This window comes from Bos indicus, chromosome 22, assembly GCF_029378745.1.
Source record: "Bos indicus isolate NIAB-ARS_2022 breed Sahiwal x Tharparkar chromosome 22, NIAB-ARS_B.indTharparkar_mat_pri_1.0, whole genome shotgun sequence".
In the NCBI taxonomy this organism is placed as follows: Eukaryota; Metazoa; Chordata; class Mammalia; order Artiodactyla; family Bovidae; genus Bos; species Bos indicus.
Genome location: NC_091781.1, coordinates 30,460,268 through 30,487,704, shown reverse-complemented (window position 1 = coordinate 30,487,704; position 27,437 = coordinate 30,460,268). Strand labels below are relative to the sequence as shown.

Sequence of the window (27,437 nt, the reverse complement as noted above, 5' to 3'; positions counted from 1 at the left end):
TACTGTAACTACCTTAACTCTTTGAGTATATAGAAATGAGTATGTTTTATGAGTTAACAATGAATCATAGAAGGCAATTTATGAAGAACGAGAATGATTCCGTCTAGCTGCCTTCAGGGATCAGAAATTCAAATTAAACTTCTGGCAGACATTTAAAGAATGCTAGCATACAAAACTGAATTTAAAACACACACACACACACACACACACACACACAGTTAACACTCTTTAGTTGAGTTTCAAGAGGAAGTCAGGAATTAAAAAAAAAAATTGCTTGATACACTGCTGACTGATGGCAAGCGGGTGTGGCCCACCCCAGGTGCGCACAAACCTGCGAGCATGGCAGCCCGACGGCTGTGCCGGCCATCGGGGCGCTGTGGTGCGCGCCTGCGCTGCCTTCCCACCCTCGTTCTCGGCACAACAAGTGGATGGTCAAAGCCCATCCACTGCTGTGTAAATTCTCCCTGATGCAGTTTTCTTTTACTTCCAAACGGCTTTATAAAGCAGCTGAACGCTAGAAGACCACTGAAATAATCTGGCTTATTTTTCCCCTGCATCCTCAATGGGGAAAGGTAGGTGAGGGGGAAGGGGATAGTGTAAAAAGCAAACAAATAAATAAGAACACCCACAGAAACAATACTTTATTTCTAATCCCAGAGACAATAGGAGGAACTGGGTGGGAGGGGAGATGACACAATATAAATACTGAAAATAACATGTCATCCTTTTTTTTTTTCTTTCTCTTTAGTTTATACTCAATGTTAACTCTAAGTAAATGCTGCCAGGTATAAATACACAGAGATCTTGGACATGAGCATATTCTCATAACTGCTATGGGTACAAATAATGCAAATGTAAAGATAAACACATTTAAAGTATTGTTGTATTTCCATTTCTCTGGATTAATAATTTAGAAACTGTTGTTCATCTCTGGTTATTCACTTCATGGATGTCCCAAGGAACTGAAGTCCTTTCTAGATCTAAGGCTCTACCTGGATGATAACTGACCAGGTTAGGCAGTGTTACTTGGTTCATCAAGTAAGAGCAAATGAATTGCATTAGAATGTTCCACAACATCAAAGCAGAACCAAAGAAAATGGCTCCCCATGTGAAAACAAAAAAACCTATGTCAAATTTGATATGTTTATACAGAAGCTAGCCTGTGTGAAAGGAAAGAAATAGCAAGCCCCCCTCCAAGAGAGACCAGTGTTCATAATTAATAACCCAGTGGATACAACTGATATATCACCAAACAAAAAAGTTAGAAAGCTTCTATCTATTCCCCATGGTATTTAGAAAGAAGGAGGAAAACACACACACAAAATCCCCCAAAAGCCACAGATAGCATGTGAGGCAGCTATATCATACTGGAAAGAAAATATGTTTCTGACATAATATTTCAGTCTTCAAAAAATTTTTTAAAAAGCATGCTATTCATGTGTAAAGTATAATTCTGTTTCATTATAGAATTCTGCTTTTTGTATAACTCTTTTAGGCTTCGCTATTTTGCCACAATACTGTACAAAGCATTAAGGCAGGTAATGGTTATTATATTAATGCAAAATCATCTAAGTAGTCAGTCATTAGCATAACTGTTCTCTCAGTAACAATACAACCACCTATTAAAATTTTAGGGGAAAAAAGACCTCTTTAAAATGCAATTAGCATTTCATTTTTTATCATTTTGTTTATTACATTCTATCAAAAAGGGCTATCCTTCTTTCAAGAAGAACTGTATGGCCAAGACTTGACTGCCAATCAGGTGTTATTTCAGGTTATCAAGCCTAATAAGCAATCTCTAAGCCTAATAAGCAACGTTCTCTGAGCTCTTCTTTTGTCTCTAAATTTTAAAAAGTGGTATAGATTCATATTTGTTTACAGCACAGGCATTCATGGGACCTCCACTGCTCTCTCCCATTTCCCCACGCACATAAGGTTACTCTCTGAGTGCCAGTGTAACTGTTTTAGCTCTAATAAATATCAGCTTCATTCGCATAAAAATGTAAAGTTTACATGAATTAAATCGCTTCCCCCATTAGCGACCGTTAAATACAGGAAACAATGGAAGCTATACATGAAAATAATCATCCAATAAGCCTTGATCTTTTCAACCTGTCAACTATTATTATTATTATTATTAATATTATTATTTAAATCCAGAAAAAAGCTCCTCTTCCCTTGTTCAGTCTCTTTCTCTTGGAAGAGGGATAGAAAACAATTTAGTGCACATGGATCAAACCTGCTATGATAGTTTATCTTAACAACAACGAAAATGGTCTTTTAGGACTGCAAAGAGGAGGAGAGAGAACTATTCCAAGAAGGCACCTCAGAAAACATTCTAGCCACAGTCGTGAAGAAAAAAGGAAGAGGCCTTGGCTAAATAAGCTCCATTATATTGAAGCATTATTCAAAAATAGTGCAAGGGAGGGCAACTGTATCCATCTTATTTGACACACACAGAGGATTAGAATAAGGAAAGACAACTTGGAGACATGGTTGTAGATCAACAGATACTGTTAGATGAAAAAAAATTAAATGTTGATCTTTTGCACATCACACATTTTCTACAACTAAGAATTAAATGGACAGGTCTTCACATTTTAACCAGCACTGAAAATATAATAGAGGTGCTTAACTACATTTTTATTTTTTATTATTTACTGAGATGGAGGGGGGGATTTTAGTTGAATTTGAACATACAGGTAGGCCAAAATTAGATCATTACAAAGTTTTTAAGACCTGACTGAGGGTGCAATCACTTTTTTTTTTTCCTTCAGAATTACAACTTCTGTTTCTCAAATTATGTAGTTTCCCATGCCAATTTCCAACACGTTATCCATAACAATTAAACTAAAGGGTGCAAATTAGATTCTAATGAGAAAACATCAGTTGCTTCTCTGACAATCTCACCATTCACTGATTTATTTCTAATGAAGACAGAGCCCAACCCAAAGCTCCTTATGTGATAAAGGACAAAACATGTTCAAAAACGCCTAGTAAAAATCAAGGCAAATGGGAAAGCCAGACCCACCCTCATGAAGTGGTGTGACAATTAGAGTAATTGTACCAAAAACCATCTTCAGGACAAAGTAAAAGAAATTAAGCTGCCACAACTGTAACAGGTTAGATGAAAAAAATCAAAATTTAATGTATTCTCCCCTGTGTCATCTTGTTTTGTCAAGACATCAAATAGAATTGGGAAGTACAAAATAACAAGCCCTTGAGAAATCACAGAAGCCGACCTTTTTGATGTTGTTGATTTACCTTGTTCTCAGTTATTTGAACAATGATGTTTCAGATTTAAAGGCCAGATAAAGCTTAAAAATTAAAACATGATACCAAGGTATCCCCCCAAAAGTGCACCCTAACATTTAGCCTGCAACTTCATTGATTAGCTGCTTTCAACCAGATTGGAAAAGGAGGCACAGTGCATGTATTCAATATTTATTTCTCTCATTCTAAATTAATTTCTCTTCAAAAGCTGCCAGGTTGGAAGAAAGACTCAGAGATTACTCCTACAATCCTCAAGTCGAGGCCCAGTTCAGGTCTTTCCAGATAATTCAAGTTCCCACAACCTGCAGAGGACTGTTCAGCTAAGAGGTAACTGAGTTTTCTCTTTTTAAAAAGAGTAAATAAAGGTGAATATAGAAAGCCATTTATGAGGAGGGGGAAAAAGTACTGCACACTTAGAAATGACTCAAACCAATGTCCAGAAACATCATGCTGCTGCCAAGAACAGAAATCTTTCACCAAAGAGCAACAAATTCAAATTTATCCCCAAATCTAGGCATGTAGGTATACACAAAGTCCATTCCTTCTCTGCCCCCAGAGAGCTACAGAGTATCAGCAGCATAACTCCAAGTCTGATATATTTTGTACAAAGATGTATAGGATCAATGTATCACTCGATAGCTTTCTCAATTTTTACGTGTAGATGGCTGCTTCTACCACAGCATACACAGCAGTAAAAAAAAAAAGAAAAAGAAAAAGAAATCTGTTTAAAAGGCACTAAAAGTAAATAACCAAGTATTTACAATCACTAGGAGAATCTGTAAGATCGAGACTATCTAATAGCTATTAAATTACTCTAATTCCTTGTCATCAAATTCATATGCATTTTAACACATAACAGACACATACACAGGCACTATGCATTTATTTACTCGAACCTTTTCTGGTCAACTGTTGCTGCCTAATACTCCTGCTTGTAAACCACACTCAGTCACAGAACTACCTGAAGTGGATTCTGACTACTCTATTTGTCCAATTCCTAAGAGGATAGCTATCCATTTCTCTTTAGTGGTGTTCATCTGCAACTAAATCACAGAATAAATTTCTTCAATCTTCTTTTTTGCCAATTCAAATTTTATTAACATTTTAGTTCTGGCTTAGACGCTGGTCACACTACCATTTCCTGACTGTCTTAGAAGCACTGTAGCTGCAACACACTTCTGCCACGTTAGCCAAAATAAAGCTGGAATTTCATTGCTTTTAATTAATCTGGATTTTAATTTCACTGTACCTTGCAATTGTGTGGAGGTTGGCTGAAAAGTTGCAGAACTGGTCAGTGTCATGAAAGAGTTTATCTTTCAAGTGACAGCTCCTGACAACGTGCAAAGACACGGTAGTGATGGTCAGGGTTTTGTTTTTAAGGTACATCTGACTGCAAACAACAAAAAAATTCAAGCCAACCATTCCTATCATAAGCTTTCTGATGATTTATGGTTTACCAACTGAGCAAGGTTACGCAACACTGCATGCCTTTAGATGCATTACTTCAGCTAGTTGAGATTTAATTAAGATCACAGCCTCTAAAATCCCTGTCAAATGAAAATTCAGAGAAGACAATACACTCTATAGCTTGATGCAGAATGTTTCCATTCTGTTCTCCGGAAAAATATGAGTTAATCTGTGTTTCTATGGCTGCAGACAAAAGTTCACTAATTTTATTTTCTTTTGACACTTAGGTTGTTTTCTATTGTGTATGTCATGAGATCATTCGCTTCCAGAGAAGGAAGGAAAAAAAAAAATCGAGAGTGAAACATGTTACAGAAAATGCACTTGACATTATTATCCGACATTATCATAGCTTAGCTATGATGTCATCACATCTTCATAATATCAGTCCATGCTTAGGAGAGTTTCATTTAATGAAATATATTTATTTAAAAACACAACACAAATGGGAAATCTACCTTCCATGAATTACTCAGATTAAAGAATTGGCATGTTAGGCTCCTCATTTCCTTAACTGACCAACTTTTTATCAAATGAACTGCATATATGGTTAGAAAAGAAAGTTCTCGGGGCAAATGAGAGAGCATAAAGGCCATTACTTTCATTCTGTAAGTACTCCTTAAGGGTAATACACACACACACACATTTAACAGACTTCTTACAGATTGGCATTGACCAATTTTTTTCTTAAAAAAAAATTATGATCACGTGGCCCTTTACCTAGTCCAACATATTTTTATTTGCATCATCTTAATATCTGGTTGCTTATCTCATGCCTTAGAAATGACAGGTGCTGGTAGTCTTGCTCTTGACAGGCCACTACACAAATAACTGTCTTGCCTGAAAGGGCTAATGCAGTACTAATGAACAATAAATCAACTTTGATTATCAAGTGTCAGCCCAATCCGTTTTCAGTTTGGCTCTATCACATCCTAGAATAAGTCAGCCAGTGTCTCTGGGTAGGCAGTCTGTATTTTGGTTTCATTTTTACACACTTTTCACTGAAATGTGTCAGGCAGCTACAAAGAATCAAGTAAAATGGAAGCAGACCTTTTTTCAATGTAAGTGAAGGGCATCAATTAGGAGAATGCGCTTCTGCCTTCATTCGGTTCATTTCAGGAGGAGTCTTAACATTCGAGAAAGCCTTGTATTCTTTTAAACGACAGTAACAGCACAGATCCTAAACTAGAATCCTAATGTGATCATGTTTGAGGTTTCTGACAATGACATGCTAGCTTGAACACTTCACCACATAAACCACCTTTGACTGCACATTCCTTTTGGAAAATCTATTACAAACAAATGAACAACAAAAAGCAATAAAAGGTCGCTACTAAAATAAAAACTTCACTCGATTTAAAGTAAAAAAAAAAAAGCTCTTTTTAACACTGACTTCTTAATAAAATAAATGTAACTTATTTTTTCTTAAGCAGATTAGTCATTGATAGTATGATTCACATTTCCTGTTATCAGGCTTAATTTTTCCCCCAAATGTGTCACTTTCAGAATGCTGGAATCTATGGAAATTAGGTGATTTGCATTTTTAAATTGGCTTGATTAGAGCATTTGATCTGTGTGGACAAGAATATAAAATTAATAGATATTTTACTCTGAATCAGCAGGCCTTGAAGGAGTTAATCCCAAAGAGGAAGAGTCTATATGTACTTTGCTCTAAAACTTTACCACCCACTTCCTAAAGGTCCCCTCCTTCCCATCACGACACTTGGGGGTGGGGGCGGGGGCACAAGAAAGTCTCCTTTCCGCTGACCGTCCTTCAGGCAGTTCTGACAGTTGAGTTTGCTACATTCAGAGACCGTTCAGATGGGAGCACCCCGTGGCAATTCCTCAGTCGGCTGCGCGTCCTAACCCAAACCCCACTCACTACTTAACCAGCAAAGTAATGCAGCAGAGGCTGAAACTCCCAAACCTGCCGGGGTGCCCCTCCATCGGCTTGCCCATTCTGGCCTGGGGCTTTATTCGTCTCCCTTCCCCGCCACCGCCCCCCCCCCCCCCCCCCCCCCGCCCCACGCTCCTTGACTGTGTGTGAACTCCTTGAATTTGAACGGCTAAGCTGAAAATAGCCTAGACAGATATAGAAACAAACTATCAGAACCAAAGAAACATCTACATGGGTTACATTGAGAGGGAAGGCTCCCTGTATATTTCACACGCTCTGAAAGTGACATAAATCACACCCCAGAAACGTCCCCAGAAAGGAGTGATGGCGAGGGCTTTACCAAAGTGGCTGCCTGAAGGCCAGACCGGCAGAAAACGAGTCGCAAACGAAAAAAAAGAGCGAGCGAGAGCGCGAGAGCAAAACACAAGCAGGACTTCCTCCAACTCTCAACTACACCCCACCCATGAACATTAAAAAAAAGGGAGAGCAAGAGAGAAGGGGGGGGGGGGTGAGTGATCTCTCTCTTTCAGGACCCACAGGCCTGGAGCTGCTTCTTCCCACCCTTCCACTCCCTCCTCCGCCTCCACTTCCAGAGCGCAACTCCCACCCAAGTTGGTAAACAGCGATGGTTATTATTATTTTTCTTCCAAAAGACTCAACTTAGAAACCCTCGGGCGCTCCTGCCTTCCCCAATGAGGCCCCAGGAAGCTGGCACCGCGGAGCCCGGGAAGGAGAGCAGAACGGCGAATATCAATCATAGGGACCAACCTGACACTCTCCATGTAGCCGCCAGGCGCGCGGAGCCGGCTCGGGGCGCCCGCGCGGGCCGGGCGTGGGGTCCGGCGGCCTCGGCGTGCGGGCGGACTGCACGCGCGCAGGGGCGCTCCGGCTCGCGGGCTGACAAGACGCGCCGCGCCGCGCCCACCCGCCCCGCCCTGCTCCACCAATCACAACCCGCCTCTAAACACCCCGCGCCGCGCCGCGCCCCACACAATGGGCTCCGCGGCCCGTGCCCCGCGCCCGCGCCCCCGGCCCCCTCCTCGCGGCAGGTGAAATCACTCTCTGCTGAAACCCGGCTTTTGTTTCGGGAGCAACTCCGCTTAATTGCTGTTAACCCTTTGACCCGCCTCTGGCTGACGTCTGGGAAGCCGGGCGCGGCGCGCGTCTCTCCCTCCGGCCGGGGCTGCCGGGTCGGGGCTTTTTGGTGGGGTGGCGTGTTTGTTTCCTCTTGGAAACTGACAAAGAGTTGTCCCGGCCTTTCAGAGCAACCCGAGCGGCAAAGCAGGGGAACTGGCGCGCCCGGGCGCACACCCCGACTGCTTGGAGCAACTGTTGAGAATCGGAAGGGGATGCGGGGCTCAAAGGCAGCGCCGGAGAACTTCCTCGAAAACGGCCTTTGCGGGAGAACTTTCGCTTCGCGCCCTGGGGTTAACCCGGCCTTGGCCTCTTTTTATGCACCGCTCCCCACCCCCCGCCCTTTTCTTTCCTAGAGTCGGCTTCGCCAAAGTGTGCTTGTGCGCTCAGAGGAAAACTAACCCGACTCGGGGGTTGGAATAAATAACAACCAACGTGCCTTGTCGCTGAACCAAGCTACTTCCCCTCTAGAACGACAGCTGCTGAAGCAAGCATCTGCCACTCGTTCGCTAAGAAATAATTCTCTAAATTCCTTTCTTATTTATACAACAACAGCAACAACACTGGCTACTCTCAAGGAGCACTTGAAGATGACCTCTGTTAGAAGTAGTCATTGCTCTTTAAAGCTGAATACAGTGTGAGAGAAAAAAAAAAGTCACCAATATGCTAAACTTTGTTGGCTCAACTGGCCCGGTTTCAGTGCCAGGTTAATTTAGTCACTTTCGGCAGCTCTAGAAATCACCTCTCTAATTTACCTTTGTTCAATTTAGAGGAAAACTTTTGGCCTATGCTTACAAAACAAACAAGACTCTAACGTTTTTGTTCTTTTTCTCAAAATATTCGAGGCAAAAAAGTGGTTGTGACATCAATGATTGTTTTCCCTCAAAAAAAAAAGGGGGGGGGGGCACAAATCCTAACCCAGTAATTTCAGTTTTACTTGAAAGTATTTTTCCATTTGAGGTGTTACTGTACACCAGAAAGCATATTGATAATATTTCCAATCAAGCAAATATCTGAATTTCAATCAGGTCAGCTGGGGAGCAAGCAATTCCATTAATCTGGCAATAAAAGAGACAAAAGCGCCAGTTGACTGTCAACTTAAGATCAGATGTTAAATGGGCGCAGCACAGTCTGCGCTCCACCCTAAAGTGTTTTTGTGTTAGATAACAAATTTATTAATGGGATTTTTCAGGTCACAAAAATGTGACCCCACCCTCTCATGAATATTCAACAGAGAACCAAGGGCTTCTTTTTTGGGGAGAGGGGCCTTAAATCTGCCAGTGTACCATGAATCAGTAGAGTTCTGACTCTTAAAGAGACAAGGCCCTCCTCCTTCGGTAGGGGCTGGCAGGGCCCCAAAGACAGGAAATAAAAATATAGGAAGTTCTCTCCAACCAAGGCACAGTGAGAGAGGAGAAATACTCATTTCAAAATCCAAATGTGCTTTTTTTCAATGGTATTAAAATTTGTTAGAGATTTAATGTCTGTGAGCAACATCAGGGTCCCCTTTAGAGAGGCAATTCTTTTTTTTTTTTTTTTTTTAAGACAAATTCTTTAAGAAACATACGTAAAACTCAAGGATGCTTTTACAAGTTGGACTACCTTCTTGGCAGGTTAGTGTTTAAAAGCTGATTGTCTCCAGGAACATCCAAACAACAAACAAACAACAAATATTACAGACGCTTGTGACCCAGCTGTGGAGACGAGCCTTGCACAAAATAATTAGAGAGTGATGCAACGTGGTGGTTACACAAGTACTAAACTGCATGATGGTGGCATTAAGCACCCTGAGACCATAGAGCAGGGGAGATGAGTGGAGCAGGAGAGGTTCGAAGGCCCCATGGGAGGTGGTGTTTAGGGGACTGATGTTTGGGGAAAGGGGGGAGGTGACAGTATGAAGAGGGAAGTGGCTTAGCATATGCAGAGGCCACCTGGAGCCCTTCCCACCCTCTCTCCAAACATGACAGGGTGACTCAGAGACTACTTCTAGGCAAGGAAATGTACCATCAGAGATAAACCTGGATAAGTTTTATACGCCCAGGTCACTTCATTAATTCTGGGCTCTCAAGATCCATTTCCATCTGGTCCTGTCTAGCTGCCCCATGCCTGTGATTCTGTGAGAACCGGAGCTTTCCATGGCTGGAAAACAATAGAAATGTTATAGTTAATACCATTTATTTTATGATTGCCAGGACATTCTGGAAAGGCTGGATCAGAAAGGCAAAAAAATGAAAATAATTAAAAATAAAAACAGTAGCATTTGCACGTTGAATTGGGGGAGTTTTAGAAGAGTCTGCATTGAGGGGTGGGCTTTAGAATGGGTTACTCCGCCACAGGGGCTCATTGAGTTCTCACTTGGAACAGAAATTGCAATCTCCATTTAAGGAGGAAGCTGCAGTTCAGAAAGGCAAAGTGATTTTTTATTTTTATTTTTTAAAGAATCAAATATACCTAGCTCCATGGACCACAAGGGGAAACAAGACACTGAATAGTCCCAGAAAAAGAGAGGCCGTGATATTATAAAATGAACACCTGAGAGGGGTGGGGGAAGAGTTAATGTTTAAGGAAGAGTGAAGGAAATGCTAAATGCTGTACTTAAAAATATTTTTGATGCCCACATCCTAACACCCACAACAGATACAGCCCTTGTTCAGACACCACATATTAAGAAACCTGTCAGTTGCTAAATGAGTCCATTGTGCAGCTGGCTGTGTACTTAAGGACAGATTACTGTGATCCCACACCAAACTCTAACCACCAAATAACACACCTGGGACTCAAATCATGTATTATGTTTGGTTCTGTGAGCCTTAGCCTTGAACACAGAAGAAGGGAAAGGTTTTACTGCCCATTCAGAGCTGAGAATGGAGAGCAGAGGTATTGAAGGAAGGGTCAGAAGCAGCGTCTCATCAGGACGTCACTCCCAGGTTCTGATGGACGGCACAGCGGCGGAGGCAACAGCAGCCACACTGCCAGGCCCACGTGGTCCTAAGCTCCAACTGAGGCCCTGCTTTGCCAGAAACTGCTTGGCAATAATCAGAAAAAGGGCATGTAACTGGACACTGGCTCACGTATTTCTAGCAACACTGAGAGCAACACACCTCCTCAGATGAAGTCAGTTATCTCTACAAGGTTCTCATAGGAATTATGACCAGATAGTCACTCTGCAAGAGCAAATAAAATAAAAATTGATGAATAATTTGATAGATTGGAAAAAAAAAATCAACCTTTTTATGGCCACACCACCCAGCATGTGGGATCTTAGTTCCCCAGCTAGGGATTAAACTCGTACCTTCCGTGGGAGAAGCGAGAAGTCCTATCCACTGGACAGCTAGGGAATTCTGAGGGGCCAACATCTTAATCCCCCATCTTCTTCCAGACAACCCTTGTTTGAATACTTATTTCCTTTTTCTTTTCCAGTTACTTTCATGGAGCACCCAGAACATATTCAGAGATGACAGAACTTAAAGAGACTGAACCGACTGATTCTGTTGCTATAGGAGAAAATGAAGAAACAACAGGAATACAAAATTGTATGCCCTCGCTCCAGGATGGGCTTCCTGACCTGCCCAGGGAAGAGAAGTCTCTCCAGAGAAGCCCGGGTTTAGTATTTCTCATGTCTCCAAAGACCGCCAACTGTCAGCCAATTAGAGAAACTAAATTGCAACAGCCATGCCTGATTCCTGAGATTTGGGCATTTGTCTCCAAGGACCTGCCATTCCTTCTTGATTTAAGTGGTGCTTTTACTTAAAAACATAAATTAATACATCATCCATCTCCAGGGAGCAAAGGTGGTTAGCTCCATATTGACATTGTTTATGTCATTGTTATGTCTATATGGACAGTGAAAGCAATTATGTTTTCTTCTGACGGTGAGTTCTCACTCTTGCATAGGAGTTTAAATTTCTCTCCCTGACATCCTCTAAATTGCCATGAGCATCTCCATTTAATGCAACATTTTACTATGCAATTGTTCCTAGTTAATTTCCTGGATACACACCCTGACATGTCAACATTCAGGTAACTTAGGAATACGATGAGCACGAAAGGTATAGAAAACATTTACCACCCTCTCCAAAAAAAAAAAAAAAAAATCCCTCACTTGAAATGTAAAGATATTCATAGATTGTCACTGGTAAACAAAATCATGTGTGGAAAAGAAAAATGGCCAACATCTATTGCAAACTCTGCATCTGATTGACAGCAAGAAATCAATCTCTTTCATTTGTGCTCCAGCTATAATATAATCTTTTGTTTTAATATAATGTACAATGTATCTGGACAGCTTCCCTGGTGGCTCAGTGGTAAAGAATCCGCCTGCCAAAGCAGGAGACACCGGTTCAATCCTTGGGTCGGGAAGATCCCCTGGAGGAGGAAATGGCAACCCACTCCGTAGTCTTGCCTGGAAAATGTCATGGACAGAGGAGCTTCGTGGGCTACGGTCCATGGGGTCACAGAAGAATTGGACGCAACTTAGCAACTAAACAACAACAAAAAAACAATGTATTACCGAACTGCTTCTACCATAAGATTAGAACTGATTACACCAAGGTGCACAAAAGTTTCAAAAAGGGACATGATTCAGGGCAGGAGGGCATTTCCCAAAGAGCTTCATCCTTCAGGCATCAGGAAGGAAGAATCACTATCGCCATCAAGCAGGAATCTTTATTTCCCCTCCCAAGAGTGACAGGGCTGATGACACCCACATGCAAACTCTCGATTTTAGGCATAAGCAGAACTGGGTCACTGAAGGGGAAAAGAAGACATGGCTCTCGGGCGATGAGATGACATTTGGATATTTTTTTATACGTTTCATTATGTAGAAATTGCTGAGTATCATTTTAAGGCACTGGCCACCTCTAGGCAGGAAAGTCAGTTTTTCCGGAGACCAGAGGTGTGCAGCAGGCCTGCAGAGAGGCAGAGGGAGCATGTTCCATCCTGCCCTCTGAACAATGCTCACAGGTCTCCCTCCCAGGTCACGCCACCCTCCTGCGACCCTAGGCTGGCACACCCTCCTGTCCAAACCTTCTTTACGTCTGCCCTCTGCTGGTAAGCTTGCCAGGACCAGGATATTTTTGACTACCTCAACGTATTTTAAAGACAACTTTTAAAAGCTGGAGAGAGAAAGGCCATGTAATGAACTATTAACTGGAATATATAAATTAAGATACTTAAAAAATAAAATGGGGAGGAGGGGGTGCCATGGGTGAAATACGGCACTTCTAATGTAAAAACGCACATCCGTCTACTCTATTGCCGGCTGGCTCGGAGCACAGGAGTGCCAAACTCTATATTTTAGCTCGCCTAAGAGAACAACCTGTATTACTGCCAGGCATCTTGCCTTCTCTTTTGCTCCCTCTCCGGGGAGAGGTATGTCAGTGCATTTTCAATAAAACACCTTCTTAGCAGTAAAGGGCCACTGTTCCCATTTCAGTGGTCCCTAAGGTTTCATGATACAGTATATTTAGCTGGCTCACGGCTCAACTTTTCCTCTGGCATTCATAAGACTCATATAAAAGGAAGGGGTGGGGGTAAGAACCTTTGTGTCTATCCTTTGTTTAAGTAAGACAACAGTTAACTCTGAGATTGATGAGCTGGCACGAGTCCCCCCGCCAAACAACGGGACGTGCTTCCAGGCCCGATCCCCACGACAGGTGCCCTGGTGTGCGGGCCAGGCAGGCAGGGAGGAGGGCTCTGGGCATTGGGAGAATTTCTGTGGCAGCGAGCAAGGCTTGAAGGAGGCAACTCCTGTCAGTATCAACGGGAAGCACGAGGCCTTATAAATCCCTGCATCCCATTTCAAAAATATATCTCCAAGATGGGCAGATGCAGCTTAGCAGTTGCAACCTCGGAAGCATTCAGGAAGTAGCGCTCTTGACGGCGTTTTAGATGCTGAGTAAATGCTCTTAAAAAGAACACCCAATCCAGCCGACGATAAATCTTACACCGGGGAAGCCTGCGCAGGGCTGTGGAATCCCCTCCAAAGATAATTACCTTCCACACTGTGTGGCATAGAAACGGCTACACAGAAAATCTTTTCTGGGGCCCTAGAGCTCTCTATGGCTTTTCTTTCCTTAATAGTCACTGATTACACACACACAGGCGCACACACACAACTCTACCTTTAATAGAAACCGTATAAAAATTCAAAGATTTGTCTTCTCTCCTAGAGGAAAGTGATGAGGCCAGTTCTTGGCAGGGGCAGGAATGCAAGAGGGAGATTGGGACGAGAGGAGATGTGTAAGGGTGCAGGGGCAGAGGCTGAGGCAGGACATTAAGGTCCAAGCCCTTCTGCATCCACTTCCCACTCTTTGAAGGTTCAGGGAGTTCCCCAAACAATTTCAAACTGGGACTCTCCCAATTGGCCCCTCAAGAGGTAAGCAAATCTCTTCTAGTCCAGAGAAGCCTCAAGTGGTCTATTTAAGCCTGAGATGATGCAGGAATATTAGACAGGACACTGGGGTCTACTAAAGACTTTGCATGAGCTCACATGCAATCGTGGGCACATCACCTCACCTCTATGAGACTTCACATTTCACCTAAACAAAAAGGAAGATGGCTAAGATACTCTCCATGTTTTCTTTAGTAATAATGACGACGACGACTGCAACTAACTACTCATTATGTGTCTGGTACACATTTTACCCTAGCAGAGCACTAATTTCTGGGTGCTTTTTAGCTTACAATTAATGTCATAAATAAAACTACCACGAATATAGTTTAAAAATATAAACAGGATCTGAGAGCTCTGGAATCTTGGACACTGTCGTGTCAACAGAAAAGCAGGGAACAAAGGGAGGGAAAAGATGTTTTTTTGCAAAACAACTCAAAAGTTCTTCTTCTGATCCTCTCTAGGTCACAAACCCTATGAAACACCAACAACTCGTGGTCCACTGAGTAAGTCACTAACAAGCTTTAGGACTTGCTGAATTAAGCTGGGGCCTCACAGGATGGGCTAAAACCACCTGACTTTCACACATGTTTATGTCTTCTGTCCTTGTGACTTTTTCCCTCTTCTTTAACCATCAAAGCTGTCTCTTTGCATTACGCCTGCTCCCTCCAAAACTATTTTCTGAATTTCTGGTCCAACCTCACAAGCCATTCACCTGCTTCTCTTTGCTTTGTATCAGAAAGGAGACAGGAAAGCATTATATGCCAGGTAACTACTGGTGAGGGCTGGCATTTCCATCTCAGGTTGAAGCCACAGGTAAAGTTTGGGCTGGATGAAAAAAAGAAATTTGCAAGGAAGCATAGCATCACAGAGATGTTAGATTCCTTTTGAGATCTAGTGAGTCTCATCTTAAGAAAATGCATACAGAAGCACATACAGTCCAGCCAGCAGGCCCATTATTTATTTTTTAGTGTTTTAAATGGCATTTCATTTCTCATGAGGAAAAGCAATAGAGAAGCAGGAAGCTTTCAGGTCATATAGAACTTTGTTCTTTTCAGACAAATAAGGTATTGTGTGTTTGAACAATAGGAGGAATGTCTAATTGATCTTAATTAAATTCAGTGATGTCCAATTTTTGAGATGGGTCAAGACACATCTATGTAATGTCACAACCCAACAGGCTAGACCTCTGGAATCAGGGAGCTCGGTGGCGCACTGTTTTCTGACACTCTTTCTTATCCATTCTCTATCACATTGCCCTGCCAACTTGTTCTGCCCTCCAGCTTTCTTCTCTCTGCCTCATGCTACTCCTGACTGCTTCCCGGTTTGGCACATATTCCTTTGCTCTGGCCAGCCTTCTGAAATGGCGGGGCCCCATCGTATACTCCCTCATCATTGTCATGATCACCTACCAAACAGGAATCCTATTATATACATATACCGCTGCATATGGAGGAGGTTCCCTGGAATTTGCAGTGTGAAAGATGTGGGTTTGCATCAAATCTTCTCTACTAACCAGCAAACTAGGTAAATCACAAAAGTCCATTTTGTGTGTATTTCCTCATCTGTAAAGTGGGAGCAATTCTCTGTCTCACAGTGGTTGTTTCTTTTAGTATTTTCTGAGGTGGGAAGGTGTCTATTTTTAAACTCAGTTTTCCTGATCCGAGAGCACTGGTGTGGGTCTTTGATCTGATGCGTGGAGAGCACTTGGGCACAAGTGTCTAGCCCAGCAGCCTCTGATGATAGCACGTGTCAGGGGACTCGTCTTAGGTCACCAGGCTGGTGGATGAAAGAGGTGGGGTGTGACTCTCCCCTCTAGAGCTCAGCCCTGCATTAGAGAACTTCTGGCTTCCTGGTTACAGAGCTCAGGTGACTTTGAGATAAGAGCTAAGAAAACAAAACCCAAAGCCAGTCATGATCAAGGAGGTGCCGGGAATAATGTAAATAGCCTGCCAGTTACAAATTAGGAGGTACAGACCAGGGCCTCGGAACAGGGGTTGACAAACGAAGGGAAAATGAGGAAAGGGTGGTGCCTAGTAACAGGATGGCCAAGAAATAGAGCAAATATTTAATGAGAGGTCATGATGAGTTTGGCACTTTCCATAATATCTCTTAATGCTTAAAACAGCCCTGTGAAAGAGATTATTGTGCCCACATAACAGATGAAGAAACTGAGGCTCTCAGTTAATATCTCACAGCTAGTAAGGGGAGTGGGGCTTGAGTGACTCCAAAACAAGGCTTCCGTACCATATGCTAAGCTGGAGACCAGGCTGGGGTCTAGAACTAGGTGTGGAAGAACAGAGGCAGGTCCATTTCTACTCACCTGGAAAACTCATGTGACCAAGAGTGAACCTGAAATAATACAAAGGTAGAATTCTGATACCCTCTTTGTTTCTTATGTGAACAGCGACAAACTCGGCTGATCACTTGAAGGTGAAACTGGCCCTGAATCTGTTGGCAGCCACAACCAGGATGGGAGGAGAGGCAGTGGGAAAAGGGCTTGTGCTTTCTCTTGAGTTACTTCTTGATTAAAGAGCTCCTCACACTGCCACCTCCACTGCTGAGAAGAGACAGACACACAGACAAACAGGCAGGCACTTTCCTCTTCATCGTTTCTAAGATGTCACTGGGCAAAAGGCAGTATGCCAGCAGTCCTAGCCTGGATGGTACCCGAGCTCTCCTGGCATCAGTGTCTTAGATGTAAAGATGGAACAGTGCCGTGTTGGGGCTTATGTTGTCCCTGGACATAAAAGGCCCACAGACACTTTCCTATAGAAGGGTTCTCATGCTGGCTGCACCACTTCCTGACTGTACTTTCGGTAAATTTTTCATGTCTAAGTGCCTCAGTTTCTACATCTATAAAAGGATCTAAGCCTAGTACTTCCCCCAGAGGGCTAGGATCAAATGAGTTAAAATGGGTCAATGCCTGGCATACTGGAAGCACTTAAATGTGTCCTAATACCATTCTTATTGTTACAAACTGCTTTTCCTTCAACCTTTTCCTTTTGCTATAATGAAATATCAGAAGGCAAAATGGTTTTTCACTCTTGTTGACTTCTTCTTTTTCTGTGATGGAGGTAGTATCGATCCTAACTCCCAAATTTAACTAAGCAGTAGCTGTTTCATCCACTGAACCTCAACAGCAGGAGAAGACACTCGATCATCTTGTTTTGTTTTTAAATTCAAGGTCATGAGGCAGCCCCTCTTCTAGCTTCAGGTTGCCCAGTAGGTAAGAACCGCCAGCCAGGTCATCGCTTGGGTATGTGAAGGAGTCTGGTGATTTCTTAAATGAATTCTCAAGGATCCACTGGGAATATCAAAGGAGGGATCTGCCCTGAGTGCTGAGAACACACAGGCTGGCCAACATGAGGCACAATTAACGGAACCGTCTGCCTATGTTTGGATAATATTTTGCTACTCTTGTCTCTGGGAAGGAAAGCATTTGGTAGAACCCTGGCCACCACAGCCCCAGAGAGGATTTGACTTACACCCAAACAGATGCTCTTTGACCTAATGAGCTAATTTCAAGCTTCTTTTCAAAGCTTCCAACGTCTACACTACCCAAGGCAAGGTGCAGAACTCTCTAGTGCTCTCAGAGTGCGCGGCCTGGCATTAGCCATCATTTGAACAATGGGAAAAAAAGAAAAGAGACACACATGGAGGGGGCAGAGAAAGGAGGCTCCCTCCCTGGCTTTAGGGAATAAGGGGGCTTTTCAAATAAGATAAGGATTATGCTGCAAATTTAAGGATAATGGTGTGACTTGGTAGTTGGGTGGGCAAGTAGGAAGGACATATCAACTACTGGGAAGAGTGTATACACATATCCACACGGGAGAAAGCAAGAACCAGTAACACTGAGGAACTTAGCAAGGCTGGCACAATTATAATTCCTGCTATATCTTCCTTTCTTTGCTATCAAAGGGCTTTTCTTCTTTTCCCCAATTTCGCCCATATTTCCCATCTGAAAAACACTTCAGTTTTGTGATGGAGTGACCTCACATACAAAAAAATAAAAACAAAAGGGTTTATATAGAACAATTGATGATCAATCAGAATCTTTGAAAGTTTAAAAAAGACAAACTGAAGAGAAACTATGATTCAAGGATTACACAAACTACTTTACATTTTATAGCTGAATAAATTCAAGTCACTAAGTTCAATACAACTGTACCTACAACAATACAACTGAAGGTAGACAGTGATTCATATTTTAAAAAAAATCATCCATCTTCCATTTGTCTTGCTAATTTTGTCAAATGAAAAGAATCCTGAATGGAGATAAGGCTGGAAGGGCGGGAAAAGCAATTTCCTGAGCTGCTGCCAACACCAGACACCCTGAAAAGGATCTTCGTTGCTCAAGGCTTCCCTTCATTTGGCTCTGCTTCTGGAGGCTCTTGCCTGATGCAGGAAAAAGCTGAGAGAAAGGCCTCAGCTTACATGTCATTGGGGCCATAGAGCAGTCACCAATAGTGGCAACTTAACCTTTCTCTTCAGAAGCAGAAGACCCAGTGCTGGCAAGACCTTATTTTTCTTTGGTTGCCTGGATTCTGGAAATTGCGCACTTAGGACCAAGCTCATCCCTAGGGATGATTCAATTTAACCCTGCACCATCATGACTTTGCCCCATCCTACCAGGGCCCCACACTGTCTGGATTCTGTCCGTCCCCTTAAGTGCTTTCTAGGTGGCGCTAGTGGTAAAGAACCTGCCTACCAAAGCAGGGGACCCCAGAGACAGAGGTTGGATCCCTGGGTGGGGAAGATCCCCTGGAGAAGGGAACCGCAATGCACTCCAGTATTCTTGTCTGCAGAATTCCATGGACAGAGGAGCCTGGCAGGCTACAGTCCCTAGGGTCGGACACAATTGAGCACACACGCACACATGTACAAGGCCTTCTGCTCTGGTCTGCCCTGGCCGCCTTCAAATGCAGCATCCAGAAATAAGCGCAGCAGGCCAGGTGTCATCTGTCCCTCAAGGAGGACAGAGCCTTAAATTAATTCTTCACTGTGCTCTGAATGCAGCCAAGGGTCCTCGGTGCCCCCTCCCCCACCCACCCCAGAGCACACTTGGGTCCTGCTGGTTCTACAGTCATCCCCTGAGTGACTATGACATTAGCCACTGATCAGTGAGAGCTCTCTACTCTGCACTTGGGCAGGGGAATGGGCTGTGCCTTTATTCCCATGAAAGATCTTTTTCATTTTGATCCAAAATTTCAGCCTGCCGAGACTTTAGAAAACTGCAATTCTTCTGCTCAGAATATTAACTCTGCCTTAACTGTCTTCCACACAGTCAATTTTTGTCATCTCTAAATTCATAGAATGGCCTCATCTCAGATGTAGGGTGGTCAGTTTTCTAAATGTGTGCATTTCATTATTTCACATCTAAACTGGAGTTGCTGCTGTTTTACTTGACAATTACCAAGATCAGTTTCACACTCGGGGTCATGCATATTTATCTGTGGTATCAGCATGTTCCAGACTGAGCACCATATCAGACACAGTGTCAGGATCGCCCCCTCCCATCACCTTCATGTGGTACCTAACAGGGTGTCTGCATCTTAGTAGGTGCTTCATAGCCAAATGGTTTTCAATGCATAAACCAACAAACATTTAATTTATGCCACAATCCATTGAAGAGATGCTATGATTAATCTACATTTAACAGATGGGGAAACTGAGTTCTAGGGAGTCAAGTAAATCACTCAGATTTAAGCACCCTGTTACCTAAAACCAGCATTTAAAAATAAAACTTCGAAGCATTAAACAACTCGTGAAAGACATCTAATTGCTCATTTCAGAGCAAGACACCCCACACTGGGTCTTGTGCCTCTTTTTCTTATGTCTTACTGGTACGTATTGTTGGGGGGGGGGCGGTGATCACACCTCCCGATCACCTCTCCCACCAGCTTTCTTTTTCTCTTTTCTGCAGAAACAGACGTGGCTACAGAAATTTCCAAATTAAAACTTGGCAATGCTTTCTATACTCTTGTTTCCTAAACCTATAAATCAAAAGTGTCTAAACAGGTCATAAATGTACCTCGGCAATATAATGGGAAAAGTTCTGATTTATGGTGCCGGTGGAATAATTTTAAATAATTACATAAGAGTTTTGAAAAATGCAATTAACACCTTTAAAAGTTTTTTGAAATGAAAATGAATCTCTGGAGATGACTGTTACCATACATAAAGATAGCCAGTTAAAAAATAAAAATAAAGCTACAAGATGCAACCGTGTCAAAACTATCCTATGGAGACGGGGTATAGGAGCTTTTATTTACAGTGGGAATTCACCAGCATGATCTCACATCAATACATGTTTGAACCCTGCCACCTTATCACACGCTAACAACACAATTAGCCTTTGTCATTACCGAGCATCAAAATTAAATCACCAAGTAAGCATGGTGTTGCTATTCAGCCCCAGCTGATGCCTCTCCCTCTGCACTGGTTTGACACATCCTACCACACTGTCCTTTGGAACACTTCACATCCTCCTACCTGCTCCTGCAAATCTGGCCAATGTTCTTTCCTTCCTCTTTCTCTTCATTTGTGATTCATCTCCTCCTTCAAAAACCAACCTTCCACAGATGAAGTCACTCCAAACATCTTTTCTTAACCCTAACTTCCCGGGTACCAAAGAACATCGTATCTCTGAATTTCCTCCTTTAGGCTTACCACCAAGCAGTAGTAGCTATAGTTTTTGGCTAACAATCCTCCCGCCTCGTCCCTCACTCAATATTCTTCACTTTGACCCATCTCACAACACCCTGTCTGAAGCCTTGACCTCCATGTTCAACTCTGGAAGTGGCAACAGAAGCCCATTTCAGACGAACCTGTCTTTTGAATCAAGTATACATTGCTTAACGCTACCTGTTATTTCTTTCTAGATTTATCTTGGATTAGAAAACTAAACAAGACTGAAGCAGACCTTGACTTTCCTCAGGGTTCTTTCAGATTCAGTGGTCCAAAGTATCTCCCTAGTTCTTTCAGTCACCGGACGTAGTACACTCAGCAGCTACACAGAAACTCTCAGCCACATCCCGGCCATGAGCATGAGAAAAAAAGACTTAGAATCATAGAAACTTTGACCTGGAACAGATTGAGAGATCATTTTAATTTCACCCCCTCATTTTCCAGATGAGAAAACTCATGCCCAGGAAGGAAAAATGACTAGCCAAAGGTCATGCATCTTAGTGGTTACTGGCAGAACCGACACCAGAACCGAAAACTTTTGACTGCTAATTAAGCATTCTTTCCATTGCCTCATACCACCTGGCAGGGAGATGCATGAGGAACCACCGAAACTGAAAAAATCAGCCTCTAACACAACACTCTTTTCTTATCTGGGGACAGTGGTCTTTCTGTATTTATTGGAATGACCAGAACTTTTTAAACTACAAATTACGAGTGAAAAATAAACAATCATTACCAACCAAAGGCTCAGAAAATCAAGACAACTTCCACTGTTACCACCTAAAATTCACACAACTCTACTTGACCATTAATCTAGAGCTGAGCTAAAAGAGGAGATACTGGTCACATGTGGATGTTTGTTTAAATCAGTTACAATAAAATAAAATTAAATATTAAGTTCCTTGGTAACGTCAGCCTCTTGTGAAGTATGTAATAGAGAATATGATTAGAAATTACCATATTGGACAGCAAAGATATAGAATATTTCTATCATTGTAGAAAATTCTATCAGACAATGCTGATAGTCTAGAACATACCAGTCTATGAGATGAGTATAATATGGAAAACATGATAATGATGAATTCTAAGTTTGAAATATAGCTTTTTTTTTTTCCCCCAGCACAAAGGGACTTGATAAAATATTCTAGGTTTCTGGTTTCTGATGGAAACTGAATCCTAGGAAATTAATTTACATGTCTCTCCCAAGCTTTACAAGCAGTTAGTCACAGGGTTGGGACTGAGTGTCAAGTTGCCCAACTCTTAAGGAAGTGATTTTTTCCATTAAACTTGCTGACTGGCTGAAACTAACAATATGGTATGCTTCACCCTCTTTAAGATGATACGGGATAAAATATCTATGCAGGGTCCACTCCTCCATGTTTTCAAAGGACGACTGAGGTACAACTTAGACGTAATGATTCTGAATCTATGTGGTTTTAATGGAGCCAATCTATCCAGGGTAATCTGAAGGTGAGCACAGGACTCACCTGTGTCATCAATCAGCATATTTCCGACCCCTGGACCATAGTGATCAGTTCACGCACAGATGACTCAAGTCATTCGGTCAATTCAGAGGCTCTTGTTGGAATTACTGGGCAAGAGATACGGGTTTTCTGCAGGCGCTGCTAAACTGTAAATATGTCAGTCTGGGGCTCCTACGAGCCATCTTGTCTCAGTGGAGAGGAGAATCTAACAAAGCATGACGCCAACATAAAAAGAAAGCAGAACAAAAAATGGAGCTAGACCAAGTCCTGGTGACATTATTTAAGTGCCCAGTCCCAGCTGTGTCTGAGGCCAGGCTAAACCTTGAACTTTCAAGTTCTGTGGGCCAAGAGACTTTCCCCCCATTGCCAGCCAGTCTAAGTTGGGTTTTGACATTTGCACATGACTAATACAGGTACTTCTTTTCTCCAGGAGATTAAGAAGTAATCGTATTAATATCTCCAATCAACCTTGAAAAGCACAGCAAGAGGGAAACACCAAATCATAAAGCACATGATGGCAGCAGCAAATCTTGGTTCATGTGATGCCATTCTGGGAGGGATTCCCCACGTCAACCCCAAGTACACTCAAACTGTCCCAGTCATGGATCAATCACTAGGTTTCAATTCACCATATGTGCATTTTTCTTTCAATCACCCAAATTTACAAGTTTCTTATCAGATGGGCCCACCACTTCACTTTAAAATTCAATAAAGTGTCTTCTATTCATAAGCCCTGGGAATTTCTTCAAGACATTTTACCATATTAAAAAAACAAAAACAAAGAAATCCCCATCCCCCACCCCACCAAGGTCTCATGATGAAAGTACAATTCAGACTTCTTGGTCCAATGAGTTTTCACTCAAAACTCTTTTACTGTCCTTTCCCACAAACCCTGCAATGGCTCCTCAGTCCTGAATTCAACATTAAAGTTTCTCTTTTTTTCTAGGTCCAGTGTGCCAAACTAGGACAACCATACTTTTTTTCAGTCTGACAATAAATGATTTAGGAAGCCTATCAACAACTACTTTAGTATCATACATATACAGTTGGTCCTCCTTATCCACAGGTTCCTCATCTTCAGATTCAACCAACCATCAATAGAAAATATTAAGGAAAAAAAATTTTAGAAAGTTCCAAAAAAGCAAAACATGCATTTGCCACACGCACGCAACTACTTACATGGCATTTACATTGTATTTTACAACTATTTACATAGCATTTACACTGTATGCATTGGAGAAGGAAATAGCAACCCACTCCAGTGTTCTTGCCTGGAGAATCCCAGGGACGGGGGAGCCTGGTGGGCTGCCGTCTATGGGGTCGCACAGAGTTGGACACGACTGAAGTGACTTAGCAGCAGCAGCAGCAGCAGGTATTAAAGTAATCTAGAGATGGTTTAAAGTATATAGGAGGGTGTGAGTAGGTTATATGCAAATACTACACCATTTTACGAAAATCCCATGGACGGAGGAGCCTGGTAGGCTGCAGTCCATGGGGTCGCGAACAGTTGGACACGACTGAGCGACTTCCCTTTCCCTTTACATAAGCGACTTGAATATCCTTGGACTTTGGTATCCAAAGGGTCTCAGAACCAATCCTCAAAGGGAACGGAGTGAGGATTGTATTTTGGGAGATATATTCTGTCTTTATGGGGCCTGTTTCACAATGTTCACTGTGTAAGTTATATTGTTTGAAATCAGCTTCTGAGACCAGGCATATATTAAGAGGATAGGTTTTTATACATTAATGTCCCCTTAAATAAAGTTAATTTTAAAAGGCTTTCCATTCTCCCTTATAAAGTGATTTTTTTTAATTAATCAGTTTGAATATATGGATTTCGGGCATAAAATAGTTGTTCTCCATTAGTGGTTTATTTATTTCATTTAATGATCCTTCTGTCCAGCTTATCAACAGCTTAGAGTTACATTTTTTTCCTTCAATCCAGCTTCTTCACTTAACCTTATTAATATCTGGCATTCAAAATTTCATTTGTTTTCCTATTATCATCAAATTCTAGCCAAAGATGAATGAGGTTCTATGATTTGAGGTTTTTACTAATAGTATTAATAACAGCTTGGTGTCTTAAAGTCATCAAACAAGTTCATCAAGTTCTGATGATATCATTGATAGCTTTTGTTAAGTGTGTGTTACATGCTAGGTATCTCAGGCTGGATGCTTTCTGTTCCACTTTTCAAATGGTCCTTATCTCAAGCTTGTGATATAAGCATCATCTATAGCCATTTTATTGACCCACGATCAAAACTGAAAGCTTAAAGATTATGCTCAAGATCCCAGTGGCAGGTCAGGATTCAGACCTGTGCCTCTAAATCCAGACTAATTATTTTGATTGCACAGCCAACAATTCTAAAATGTGAACTATCAGTTTGAAATTATTCATAACTATACTGTTTGTAACCTTAAACCTGAAATCGTATCTCATGTTGGCATTTGGCCTTTCCCATTGTCTGCCCCTGGGCAAGGGGGCAAAAAGTGGTCTCAGCTCTCTCTGGCTCTGCCCAGCAGTTACAGTTTACCCACAGAGGATGGTTGGTTAATTCCATATTGAAGAGATATGTGAGCCTTGCCTAGAAGGGAATATTCTAATTCTTCATATGACAACATAATCTATCGATGTTGTTATTACACAATTTATTGAGAAAACAGTATGTAGAGGGACACTCTTAGTAAGTGTCACACTAATTATATCTTTGGAGAACCTGGAATCGCTGTTGCGTTTTCTAATCTTCAGCATCTCTAGCTGGTCAAGAGATAAGAGCTGCATCTCCAATTTCACCATCAGTCACTGAGAGGTATATATGACAAAGCCTGAGTCTAATGAGAGGCAGGGATTGAAATCCTGAGTTCTGTCTTACCAGACACTTTCCAAGAATGCCTCTCTTCTAAATCGTGAGCGATATCTAATATGACCCTGGGCTGCCAACTCCTGCGGCAGAACAAAGCAGATAACCAACTGATGGAAGATGAAAAGCTATTTGCTTGATCCACCCCTTGCTTCCACTCCGGTCTACTTTCAAATGTAACACATTCAGCTGGAATTACAGGCTACCTCTCCATCCGGCACTGGGGCATGGAATCGATATGTGCACAACCACGGAGCATAAACATTACAGAAAAATAATGACTTTGGAAGCACCGGGCACCCTACCCCAACACAAGCTACATGTGTGTTCACAGATGGAAATGAATGGCTGTTTACCCTGAAGGGCCCATAAGAAAAATGCAGTCACCTTTACAGTAAAATGTAACTTAACTATTCAACATGCAAGAAACTGAAAGAGAGCCAGGAATGAAATCCAACAAAGAGCTCTTCTAGTTCCTTGGGTTTCTTAGGGAGACTTCAAGCCACTCAAGAGCCACGCAGGCAGGCCCCTTATAACTGAACTGTATGGGCGATGTGATCCCAACACCAAGGTGGGAAAGGTTCACAGGCTCAGTTCTCTGCTGCATGGGTCAGGGAAGAGACTCTGTGTGATCCTGTATCCTGCCTCACTCAGGAGGCACGTTTCACAAAGCCTGAGTCGAATGGTGATTAATTGAACACAAGAAACAATACAGGTTTTTGTCTGGCAAAGGGTTATGCAACAGAGTAATGTAAACAGGCTCCAGCCACACCAGAGCACTTCTGACCATTTCCCGGATGCAACAAATAAGGGCACGCATTCCTTGTTGGTGGCTCACACAATGACAACAAAAGCCATCCCAAGCTTCCTGTTGAGAGATGCCAGCAGGTATTGACACAAGCTTAAGAGTGTCTTTCTGAGACTTCTGTGGTTTAGCACTTTGTCAAAACAGGATACTATTTAAATTAAAAATTTACTGATTCAAGTTCAGAAAAACCCTGCTTTGCTGTTTTTATAACCAAATTCGTGGGTGGGGAAACTTTGACCTTTATTTTTTCTTTTCTTTTATGCCACCTTATATGGGGCTGAGAAGGTGCTATATTTAGCAAGCTAGTTTTGAGAAATAAGGTGTCTAAGCAAGATGACTATCACTTTCTATGAATTACTGTACATGTGAAATCATGGACTTGTTATATTATGCAAAAGCGACTCAAGTGAAACAAACAAAAATATCTGTTTGCATACATAAGTTTTGTAAAAATCTTGGTGGGGACAAAAAGGGGAAATACACATCAACTCACCACAGCATACTGTGCTTCCCATGTGATTCTTGTTGAGCATGCAAAAGTATTTCTTTAGCAAAGAAGGCTAAGTCAGGACTACAAGACTACAGAGAACAGAGCCAGTGGTCAACCTGAAGCAGCACAGTGGTGACAACCTTAGTGCGGAAGAGTGGACAGAGCGTCCGTGAACTGTGGAAGCCTTGCCAAACCTGCTTATGTCTAAGGGTCAGGGGCGGGGGGTGGGGAGCGGATTTTCCACCTGCTGCCCCCTCAATCTTAAATATTCTTCTAGACACTTGCAAGACTCAACTGAGGTCTCCACTCAAAGATCACTTCCTCAAAGAGGTCTTGCCTGGCCGGTCAGTCTACCATGGGAATCTCATCACCACTGTCTAGAACTTAATCAGGTTTGTTTTCTTAACAGCCTTCATCATCATCTGACATCTGGTGATTATTATTATTTTGCATATAGGTTTAATGTCCCATAAGAATGTCAGCTCCGTGAGTTCAGGAACCCTGTCTGCTTTGCTTGACCCTTATGAAACACTGTCTAACCAAATACAGTTACCCAGTGATTTGTCAGAGGTTGTACAGGGAATCTTCTCACAGTCTAGTCAAGACTCTGCAAGAACTTCCTTCTCTTAACCTTCCATCTGACCACCTAACTACTAACTAAATCATTCTAATAACATCAGACCTCTAAGATACTGAAGCTGGAGAGGCCACTGGATGGAAATGCTGAACTTCTGATTCTGCCTTAAAATCACTATGCGATAATCTCCAAGCGCTCACCACTCTGAGAATACACAACCTCTCAATGTTCAAGGAGGAAAGAGTGGAGGAAATTTGGAGAATGTGACAAAGAAATCTAATTCCTCGAAAATCATGGTACAATTCATCTCTTCTTGAGTCAATTTTTCTTATTAGTCACAGGGAACTCTCTGAAGTGAAGTGAACGCC

At 42.3% G+C, this 27,437-nt stretch overlaps 1 protein-coding gene across 25 annotated transcripts in view; it reads right to left on the bottom strand.

Moving 5' to 3' along the window:
• The window catches only part of FOXP1 (forkhead box P1), a 625,482-nt gene that overhangs the window by 99,080 nt on the left and 498,965 nt on the right, over positions 1 to 27,437 (bottom strand). The window contains exon 1 of one of the 25 annotated variants that reach the window (XM_019984428.2): positions 7,403 to 7,551. The exons of the other annotated variants lie outside the window; for them this stretch is intronic. The gene's annotated coding sequence lies outside the window, so the exon portion shown is untranslated. Of the gene's footprint in view, positions 1 to 7,402; positions 7,552 to 27,437 lie in introns of those variants that run through there. 25 annotated transcript variants of the gene reach the window in all.